We start from the raw sequence: 11,930 nt of genomic DNA, 5'->3' as shown, positions 1-11,930 counted from the left end.
GTATGGCGGAAATCCGTCTACCATATTTAGAGATGTCTGCCATTAGAGTGATACAATGGGACCATAGAGATGAAGTACAGCAATGGTGGAACGGTTTTCAGATGGCGGACACGTCCATCGTAATGACGGGCACATTCGTCAACACACATCTGCTCAAAATCAGATTATCAAATCACCTACACTTCACCCTACAGAACCCACTACCCAAATAACACCAACCATTTACTACTTTATATGTCACCAGCAGCGGCAGCACAATCATTTCATTTTCTTTTTTTTGGGATAAATATGTCTTTAAGAACAGCCCCTGTAAATGAGTTAACAGTTACAGTAGATGCGATAATTAGAGTTGAGCCACAGCTGTTTGGAACCCTGGTCCAAAGAACAAAAATGACCTTGAGAAGGAAAATGTGGGACGGAATGGTGGATATGGTGAATGCTGTATCGAACACCTGGCGCTGACAGGAGAATATATGCAAACACAGGAACAATCTGTAGGGGAGAAACGTCCCCTCACTTTCTGAGCACACTGAGATGCCTTACACAACTGAAGTCATTGTCTGTAAGCAGGAGGGACTTCCCTGTCACATGTGGACCAAGTGCTATAGTTGGAAAATCGGACAAAATATTGGTATGGAACATTTTACTGAATTGGCCCGCAATATCCTTCCAATACTGGGTAAGATGAGGGCAAGATAAGAACATGTGTTCACGTCGCCACATGTTGATCTGTAGGACCAGCAAGTATCAGTATCCTTCAGTTTCAGTTTAGGGGTCCGATATAGCAAATGCACGAGAAAGAATTTTGTTTATAGCAGCAATGGAACAAGTTTACCTTGGAGTAGGAAGGATGAGATCCGATCTTATCGCAGGTGTCTTCATATGGGGGAGTTAAACACTTATCAATAAAGTAATTTGACCATTTGGGACACAGGTTTAATGTTGGGAGGGTAGAGCCTTCGCGTATTAATTTATAAATCTTGGCGGCTACTGGCCCACCTGATTGGATGCATTCGAAGTCAGTAAAAACGGAGTGGGGTGCAATCCTTCTAGTTTAGATATTCTTGCCTTGAGCTTCAGGAAATCATAAAAATCTAAGTTAGGTAGTGTATACTTCCCTTGTAGAGCCCCAAATTACAGCAGCTACTTCTATATGTATAAGTCTGAGATGAGGGCAATGCCATTTGTGGCCAATTTCAAGCCAAAAGTCAAGGGGTTAGACATCAGCAGCATCTTATTATTCCATAAGGAAATGAAAAAGGATGTATTAGTGTTGGAGGCTAGGAGTTTGTCTAAAATTAAGGAAGCTTTAATCGTGTCTTTTATTATGACATGGTAGTGGGCAAAATTGTGGTGGGACATGGTCAAATTCGCTGATACCGGGGAATGGATAGCTACTGTATTTTTCAATCCTGAGCCAAAGTGGGGCATCTACAGTGTTCAGATTCAACCAACGTATACCCTGCCGGCTAGGAAAGCCACCTGGACAGTGAACCAATCTGGGAAAAGCTAACTCTAAATAAGGCGGATGCAGGTATGACTTTGCTTCCTCCATCCACCATCTTTGGAATTCAACTCGATCGACAGAGGAAGAAAGTTGGAAACAGACATTTTTTGTCAGCCCGTACGCATTCATCAAATTCTAAATTGATCCCTAAGTCACGCCTACAGGCTTTCATAACATTTCATAATAAACAGATCAAACCTATGAAATTTGACATACCTTTTACCAACCAATCAATAAGGCCTTTACTGTTGGCTTGACACCAATGCATAATAAATAGAGAGTGAAGGCGCGAGAGTGACAGAGAGAGAAACAGAGAGAGGCATTCAAATATACTAGAAATACTTAAATAAGGCCTCGAAAGACTTACTCATTTCATCTTGGTTGCTTACCTTACCTTCTGGCATACACGTGTGCATACACGTCTGCTGAGTGAAGTTTAGGTGCATGAGCTTGATGAGCTAGTCATAAATAAAATTTGCAATACTCAAAATCCTAATGAAGATATTTTATTATTATTTTATTCTTATTTTATTGCACATAGGAAAGATTAGAAGAACCTTTCCTATATGCAGTTCTAAACCAATAAAAGTTATTTATATAAAGCACGTAACTTGGGAGCTAACTGGACTTTAAAGCAGGCATGTGCATTAGTTGTGAAGCCACAGATCCCAACCAAGAATCCCCTGGGCCTCCATCTTTGTTTGGACTTGTTTAAATGCGCTTGTGATGAACTGGACTGTTGCTGTTATCCTGACAGTCTGCATCATTTATATCTGGTGATCACATTGTGTTCCTTGAGACATTGCATTATTTTACAGTGTGCTTGGTAAGAATGCAAACGTTCTTTCCTTTTAACTGGCTTGTTGTTATAATTATTGCTATGGCAACCGTGAAACAAAATGACATTATTTTCAAAAAAATCCATTTTTTGAAATACTCAGCTTATCCTATTTCAGCTTTCAATTGCATTTCTGTCTACTAAACAAATCAATGACACCTGTATTTGGGGTTTTTCTGCAATGCTTTCATTCAGTAATGCGAAGAGGTAAAGCGGAGAATGAATGCCACTGCCATTGTAAAGGGGCAAAGCCAAGGACAGCTCTCTGCCATGTAATGTTTGCAAATAAGCAAACAAGTGCCACGCTTCATGACGTTTCTACCCCCTGGCAAATTCATGACGGTCCACATTAGTTTTAACCCCTTGGACGCTCATGACGAGCTGAGCTTGTCATGAGCCACGGTGCTCGTGTGCTCATGACGAGCTGAGCTCGTCATGACCGTTGGAACGCTCACACGCTGGGCTAATTCCCCTGCTGTGCGAGCGTTCTAAAGAAACGGGTGTGGTCATGATAAGCTCACCTCGTCATGAGCACACGACCACCGTGGCTCATAGTGGCGGCCATCTTGGAGAGGGTTCTCCTCTTCTGTCACTCGGGCGCCGCTATAAAAACAGAAGACACACTCCTAGCTGGAGATTGCTGATACTTTGACCCCTGAGGCGTGAGCCGGGCGGTTGACATTTTTAAATTGCTCTTAAAATCTTTTGTACTCCCTCCCTTGTGTCCTTCCCCACCCCCCGGCATCAGCGTCTCGCGCTGCATACCATCGCGGCGCTTTGAATCTCGCACCGATATTAGGGTGTAGGATTCTGCGCCCTTTAAATTTTACCTTCTAGACACTTTGCTTGGTGTTTGGTAGATTACTTGCCTCCCCCTCACCCACTGGCCGATTGTAGGGCCGTCATCTTCTGGAAATCTTGGAGAGGGTTCTCCTCTTCTGTCACTCGGGCGCCGCTATAAAAACAGAAGACACACTCCTAGCTGGAGATTGCTGATACTTTGACCCCTGAGGCGTGAGCCGGGCGGTTGACATTTTTAAATTGCTCTTAAAATCTTTTGTACTCCCTCCCTTGTGTCCTTTCCCTTCCCCCGGCGTCAGCGTCTCGCGCTGCATACCATCGCGGAGCTTTGAATCTCGCACCGATATTAGGGTTTAGGATTCTGCGCCCTTTAAATTTTACCATCTAGACACTTTGCTTGGTGTTTGATAGATTACTTGCCTCCCCCCTCACCCACTGGCCGATTGTAGGGCCGTCATCTTCTGGGGACCGAGCTGAGAGTTTAGTGGCGGCCATCTTGGAGACGGTTCTCCTCGTCTGTTACTCGGGCGCCGCTATAAAAACAGAAGACACACTCCTAGCTGGAGATTGCTGATACTTTGACCCCTGAGGCGTGAGCCGGGCGGTTGACATTTTTAAATTGCTCTTAAAATCTTTTGTACTCCCTCCCTTGTGTCCTTTCCCTTCCCCCGGCATCAGCGTCTCGCGCTGCATACCATCGCGGCGCTTTGAATCTCGCACCGATATTAGGGTGTAGGATTCTGCGGCCTTTAAATTTTACCATCTAGACACTTTGCTTGGTGTTTGGTAGATTACTTGCCTCCCCCCTCACCCACTGGCCGATTGTAGGGCCGTCATCTTCTGGGGACCGAGCTGAGAGTTTAGTGGCGGCCATCTTGGAGACGGTTCTCCTCGTCTGTCACTCGGGCGCCGCTATAAAAACAGAAGACACACTCCTAGCAGGAGATTGCTGATACTTTGACCCCTGAGGCGTGAGCCGGGCGGTTGACATTTTTAAATTGCTCTTAAAATCTTTTGTACTCCCTCCCTTGTGTCCTTTCCCTCCCCCCGGCATCAGCGTCTAGCGCTGCATACCGTCGCGGCGCTTTGAATCTCGCACCGATATTAGGGTGTAGGATTCTGCCCCCTTTAAATTTTACCATCTAGACACTTTGCTTGGTGTTTGGTAGATTACTTGCCTCCCCCCTCACCCACTGGCCGATTGTAGGGCCGTCATCTTCTGGGGACCGAGCTGAGAGTTTAGTGGCGGCCATCTTGGAGAGGGTTCTCCTCTTCTGTCACTCGGGCGCCGCCATAAAAACATACGGCCATGGCTCCGCGCAGCGGACGCGTACAGCGGGCGCGCCGTACGCGCGCCGAAGTCAAGCCAGAGTCCTGCCCGTCTGCGCTCGTCCGCGATCGACCGGGGCGCGGGGCAGGACCCCCTGGTCCTTCAGAGCCAGCTGTCTTGCAGGGTATGTCTAAACATAGACTATGCTACACCAAAATGGACCTACTATCATTCTGTCAGACACTGGATAGTAGCTGCCTTCACAATCTACTGGCTGAGTCAATACCCCCCTATTGCAAGACGTGTAATCAGATCTTGCCATTGTTTAGAAGGGAGGTAAGGGAAGTAGCCAAGTTAAAGTTGCTACTACTGAATTGTAGGTCTATGAGAAAACATAGAGTCGAGATATATGATCTATTGGTAAATAGAGACCCGGATGCCTTGTTTCTTACAGAGACATGGCTGGAAGAAACATCTTCTCCGGAGGTTCTCGAAGCTGTCCCCCCTGGTTACAGTCTACTGAGACTAGATAGACAAAAACAGCGAGGTGGGGGGCTAGCTTTAATCTACAGATCAGAACTTGAATGCACTCTATCAAAAGCTACCCTACCTAACAGTGAGTGCGGCTTCTTCACCCTAAAAGTAGATCCTAAAAACATGGTTAGTGGATTATTGATATATCGCCCACCAGGGGGTGCTGCTCAGTTTGGAAACCAACTTTTAGAACTAGTAACTCAACCAGTGATTAGACATAAAAGGTTCCTTATCCTGGGAGACTTAAACCTCCACTTCGAAGATATAGATTGTAGAGAGGCACAAACTGTGGTTGCAGCACTGAACTCTGTAGGGGTCAATCTGTTATCCACAGCCCCCACGCATCAGTTGGGCCATACCTTGGACCCTATCTTTTCTAATTGGGAAGGTATTAAGGTCTTACCCCCGGTCCAATTGATCTGGTCGGACCACAGCATCGTCCCGTTTGAAATACAAAACGAATCCCCACAAATTAAATCTAAACAACCCCCTCCACAGAAGCGCAGGGTTTGGAAGAAATTTACTCCAGATCTATTTAAAAGTGCCCTATTAGAACATCCACTGCCCCTAGGTAACACTCTACAGGAGACATGGAATAGTTACGAGAACTGGATGTCCAATGCTCTGGACGAGGTAGCGCCCTGGACGATCAAACCACCGATAAGGCAATCTAGAACTGCCCCGTGGTTCTCAGAAAAACTTAGATTGGCTAAAGCTAAATGTAAAACTGTGGAGCGGAGGTGGAGGCAGAATTATGCCCCAGAACTCAAATTATGTTATAAAACAGAGATACAAAAATACCAGAAACTGGTGAGATTGGAAAAGGGCATCTATTTCAAAAATAAAATTGAGCTAGCAGACAACCCCACCAGAGAACTCTTCAGCATTTACAGAGAACTCACGATTCCATCCAGGCTGGAAGCTCAAGATACCTACTCTGCTGAGTTATGTGATCTTGTAGCTGATTTCTTTGTGGATAAGGTCGACAAAATTCATGCCACCTTTACAGATGGCAATGATTTTTTAACTAATCCTAGGGATACTAGAGCCGTGTCCACTCAGAAACCCCAGCTTGCATGCTTCAAAATGCCTGATAGACACGAACTATTAGGCAATATTAACAGCATACAATCTGGATCTCCCTGCGACGCATGCCCAGTGGCGTGGTGCATAGGAGTTATGGAGAGCATATTACTCGACCACATTAGCCACATGGTGACCCTATCTTTTCAGGAATATCACGTACTCGAAGCGTGGAAAACAGCACAGGTTATTCCTCTAAAAAAATAAAAAAAAACATTGCCATCTCTCAATTCCAAAATCTTCGCCCCATCTCCCTTCTCCCCTTCTGTGCAAAAATTGTGGAGAGGATTGCCAACAGGCAGCTCATGGAATATCTGGAGGAGGAAGCCCTCCTCCATTCGTCACAATCGGGATTCAGATCTGGCTACTCCACTGAGTCGGCCGTTCTGTATTCCACCGAGCGCCTTAGGCAGATAGTGGATGAAGGTGAGACAGCAGCGTCCTCCCCACCGGAGCTAGAAAACCATTATCCATGCCCTGGTGACTCCGCACCTTGATTATGGAAACGCCCTGCTGATAGGGATAAGTCAAAAAGGCCTTCATCAACTTCAGTGCGTGCAGAATGCTGCCGCACGCCTTGTGCTCGGGCTTCCGCGCAGAGCCTCGGGGAAGACCGCCCTGGCCAAGCTCTACTGGCTTTCAATTAGGGAGCGAATCAAATTTTAAGCCCTCTGCTATGCGCACCGTATCGCCCAGGGCAAAGGCCCTGATTATCTAAAGAACCTCCTTGTCACACATCTCCCCACTCAGAATTTAAGATCATCTGGCGCAATGTTGTTTAAATCTCCTCGTATCCTCAGGGCCAGAATGGACGGCCGTTCTTTTAGGTATCTGGCCTCCAAACAGTGGAATGCACTCCCGCTTCATCTGAATTAGGATTCCGGGGAAAATTAAAAACTCTTATGTTTCCTACCATGTAAGCCCCTGAAGGCTCTTAATATCTGCCTCTTGAAATCTATTAGCAGTTAGCGCGGGGACACACTGTTCGTTGTGTAGCCAGGCGCTTTATAAATGACTTATTATTATTATTATTATGATGAGCTGAGCTCGTCATTAGCACCGGGGCGCTGGCCGCATCCCCCCTCCCCCCAGCACAGCGGGGGAATGAGCCCCGCATGCAAGGGGTTAAGAACTGCATCATGCGATACGGTCTATGACCTAGAACTTACATAGAGCATTCCTAGTAGTGCAGTGATGATCCGTCCGTCCGTCCGTCTATCTGTCTATCTATCTTAGTGAAAATGAATATGACCAAGACGGCAGTCGTCTGAGCTGCAGGTAAGTGCAATTTTATGAATTTCACTTTTTTTCTTTCCCTCGCCTCCTGCCTCACCACTAAGCAATGGGGATAGCCACCACTGCTTGTGAGTCATCACTCTTCCCCCTGCTTAATGATGGTAATAAACGCCATATTACACTGCATATGTACTATATATTACACACTCAGTAACAGCGGCTGTGTAGTTATGGTTATGTCTCTGTGTCTATTGAATAACCATTCTTTTTTGCTTATAACTTTAGTGCCCTTTGATGAATATGAACAGAACTTTCTAATCTAATAGTCTCCATTGGTAACTTTCGATAAATTAAGTTTTGTGCCGGTCCATCTGGGGTTGCAGGTGGCATAATGTAAAGGTGAGTGTAAAAAAAGTGTTCTTCTAAATTTTATCTCCCCTAACAAAAATAGTTCAGCACTACAGCAAAAACCACTGAACACAATTACACCAAACTGAGCATAAAGGTAGAAGTTTACTCAGAGTAGCTTCCTTTCTTAGTTTAGTTCAAATGCGTTCCGTATTTTCTGAAATATTTGCATTACTAAAAGGTGTATAATGATACTTGTACGTACTGATGTGAGAAAAGTATGAAACTACAATATAAAGATAAAATGGAATCGAGGTGTTGAAAACATGATGGTAATTTATACATTTGAAGTAAGAAGTTAATCCATCTGACTACAGGGGAGGTCTGTGTAGTAAAGAAGTCCAGTAGCCAAGATGTAGTTTCAGTTGATTTATTAAGTCTTGGTTACACGTTGTTATGCTCATGTGAATCAGCCCCACCAGAAGCAGCCTGCCTGCTGCTTAGCCCACACACCAACTGTCATCCCTCATCTCACAGGCATCCCAACATTCCATTCATGCAATCACACTAACATTCTACGCAGCACATTCACACTGGCTGAGCAGCCAGGGATACAGTACCAAAGTAAACAAATAAACAAGATATTACATATCATCCCCTCTTATATAACACAAAAAAACAAAACTGCAAACCCGAAGGAGGTTTTAACATTAAACACCATAAAAAAGAAATATGCTAAAGTACACAAATGCAGATAACAATACGAAGAAAACCACAGTAAGCATAAAGAAAAATATAGAGAAGAAACACTGGAAAAATATACAAGAGAAAAATGAAGTAGATACAATGAACAGAAGAATAAGACAAGAAGAAGATACAAGCACTGAGAAGATGCGTGGATTTATATACCATGAAAATAGATCACACATCCTCCCCCTCTATAAATTTGATTGAAAAATAGCATGTTACCTGAACAACAAAATCGCACCAATGACAACCACCAACCACACCCACTGACCAGACAGGCATGAGAAGAGGCAAGACACAGCACGATATGAACTAGCCGTAGGCACAACTGACACTCATGTAAAAAGATAGAACAACTGGGTGTAGGACACACAAACAAAAGTCCCCTAAAACAAGAGTGAGTGAGATCCCCAGAAGCAACCGGAACCACTCACACCCAAACAACATCTTATAAGTAAGGAAGCAAGGGGAAAAACGTGTAAATAGGTGAACCCTACCCATATAGCCGCTCCTAAACTAAGGGCAGCAACAGCATGTGCAGCATAGGGTGACTTACACACTGGAAACACTTAAGGGCAGATTTACAAGCCCCTTGCGCCACTTTTGCTGCATTTTTAACATGGGAAAATATGACGCAAAAGTGGTGCAAGGGGCTTGTAAATCTGCCCCTTAAACTGTAGAAATGGGACTAGCACCCACTATAACATCCCTAATGTAGAGCTTTGTAAAGTGAACCGTGTAAATGGGACTGAACCCCAATAAGGCAGTGAACAACACATGCAGCACAGGGTGACTTATACACAGAACAACAACTATGAGAAAACGTGCAGCACAAGGTGACTTACACACTGTATAACAAACGTGCAGCACAGGGTGACTTATACATGATATAACAACTGAAAGAAAACATGCAGCACAAGGTGACTTACACACCATATAACAATAATGCAGCACAGGGTGACTTAAACACAATATATCAAATCAACCAAAATGTGAAGCAGAGTGTGATTTACACACCATTTAACAAAGATGGTGCTTAACGCAAACCCAAGTGTAAGGAAACTGTGAAGTCCAATGAAGTAGACTACCATAAAATGTAAAGAAAAATGTGAGCTTCGCAACCAAGCGTAAAAAAAAATCTGACAAAACTAATATGTTGTAGCTCTGTTCATCGTGGAAAACAGTCCTGCAGAAATAAAGTGTGACTCGGCAAGCTAAACACATCGCCGGTGAGCGAGCTCTTACCCGAATAATACCCCTTTTGGCACATACAGTTGTGTAGTGCACCACATATATATATATAGAGTCTTTCTCATCCCCTGTAAAGCAAAACTGTCCAAAATTTAACATGGTGTGCCACTATAAGCTGAAATAAAGTCTCACACCACAGTGAAGGGGAAGTGAAAGACTCACAAGAAGAATGTTTCTGGGAACTCCTCACCAGTAAACAGATTCGGACAGGCCAGATCAAATGATGTTAATTCATTACAAACTATTAACTAGAGTGCGTGTTGTAACTAGGGCTGGGCGTAGTTTGCGTAGTGCCACTACGCACACTACGCAGAATTTTGGAAAAAGATCATGGAAAACGGGGGCGCATCCTGAGGGTCCATGTGCCCGGGACAGGGGTCCCTCATGCCTGGGCAGACTCCCTGAGCTCCCCGGCCTGGTTGGAGCCTGGGAGCCCCGGAGCCCTGGAGCCCGGGAGCCCCGGAGCCCTGCAGGCCCGGAGCCCCGGAGCCCTGCAGCCCTGGAGCCCTGCAGCCCTGGAGCCCTGCAGCGCTGGATCCCTGGAGCCTCGGAGCCCTGGAGCCTCGGAGCCCTGCGGCCCCCAAGCCCTGCAGCCCCGGAGCCCTGGAAGGGCAGGTGGGATCCCTCCCGCGGAGGCTCGGGGCAGGCTGATTGGCGTCATGTCGGTCCCGGCCATCTGGTCGCACCTTTCCACTCGGCCATCTGGTCGCACCCAATGCTTCCCAATGGGGCGCCCAGATGGCCGGGCTTCCCTGGAAGTCCCGATGAGGTGCCATTTGCTTCCGGGATCCCAGCCAGGGCTCCAGGAGGTCGGGTATGTTGGCGCCCTGGGTCCCCTCCGTCACTCGGCACGCACGGGTTCCCAGAAAGAGGGGTAGCCTTCCTCTGGATTACTAGGGGCAAGGGTATGCCCGGACACCCTTCCTGGGTTGGCGGTTCCCTGCCGGGGACCAGATGGGCGATGACCGGGCAACACCTCCCTGGCATCCGGGGCTCCCTCCTCCAGCCCGCTGTGTGGCAAAGTAGGGGCTCTCTCCTCCAGCCCGCTGTGTGGCAAAGTACCCGGGACAGGCTCCATGGGTCCCGGGCAGTCCTCCCCGTGCCTGAGGCCCAGCATGGGGTTTCAGAGCCCCCCTGAGCCCTGCGGCCCCGGAGCCCTGGAGCCCTGCGGCCCCGGAGCCCTGGAGCCCTGCGGCCCAGGAGCCTTGCAGCCATGGAGCCCGGGAGCCCTGGAGCCCCGGAGCCCTGCAGCCCCCGAGCCCTGCAGCCCCGGAGCCCTGCAGCCCGGGAGCCCTGCAGCCCAGGAGCCCTGCAGCCCTGGAGCTCTGGAGCCCTGGAGCCCCGGAGCCCCCGGAGCCCTGCAGCCCCCGAGCCCTGGATTCCCGGAGCCCTGCAGCCCTACAGCCCCGGAGCCCTGGAGCCTCGGAGCCCTGCAGCCCCGGAGCCCCGGAGGTCTGCAGCCCTGCAGCCCTGGAGCCCTGCAGTCCCCGAGCCCAGCAGCCCCGGATCCCTGCAGCCTCGGAGCCCCGGAGCCTCGGAGCCCTGCGGCCCCCGAGCCCTGCAGCCCCGGAGCCCTGGAAGGGCAGGCGGGAGCCCTCCCACGGAGGCTCGGGGCAGGCTGATTGGCATCATGTCGGTCCCTGCCATCTGCTCGCACCTTTCCACTCGGCCATCTGGTCGCACCCAATGCTTCCCAATGGGGCGCCCAGATGGCCGGGCTTCCCTGGAAGTCCCGATGAGGTGCCATTTGCTTCCGGGATCCCAGCCAGGGCTCCAGGAGGTCGGGTATGTTGGCGCCCTGGGTCCCCTCCGTCACTCAGCACGCAGGGTTCCCAGAAAGAGGAGTAGCCTTCCTCCGGATTACACCCTTCCGGGGCTGGCGGTTCCCAGCCGGGGACCAGATGGGCGATGACCGGGCAACACCTCCCAGGCGTCCGGGGCTCCCTCCTCCAGCCCGCGGTGTGGCAAAGTACCCGGGACGGGCACCATGGGTCCCAGCAAGTCCTCCCCATGCCTGAGGCCCAGCGTGGGGTTTCAGAGCCCCCCTGAGCCCTGCGGGCCCGGAGCCCTGGAGCCCTGCTGCCCTGGAGCCCTGGAGCCCTGCGGCCCAGGAGCCCTGCAGCCCTGGAGCCCTGGAGCCCTGGAGTCCTGGAGCCCTGGAGCCCTGCGGCCCAGGAGCCTTGCAGCCATGGAGCCCGGGAGCCCTGGAGCCCCGGAGCCCTGCAGCCCCCGAGCCCTGCAGCCCCGGAGCCCTGCAGCCCGGGAGCCCTGCAGCCCAGGAGCCCTGCAGCCCTGGAGCTCTGGAGCCCTGGAGC

This window comes from Lissotriton helveticus, chromosome 4_1 (genome assembly GCF_964261635.1).
Source record: "Lissotriton helveticus chromosome 4_1, aLisHel1.1, whole genome shotgun sequence".
Classification (NCBI taxonomy): Eukaryota; Metazoa; Chordata; class Amphibia; order Caudata; family Salamandridae; genus Lissotriton; species Lissotriton helveticus.
Note: the sequence above shows the minus strand (reverse complement) of the source record.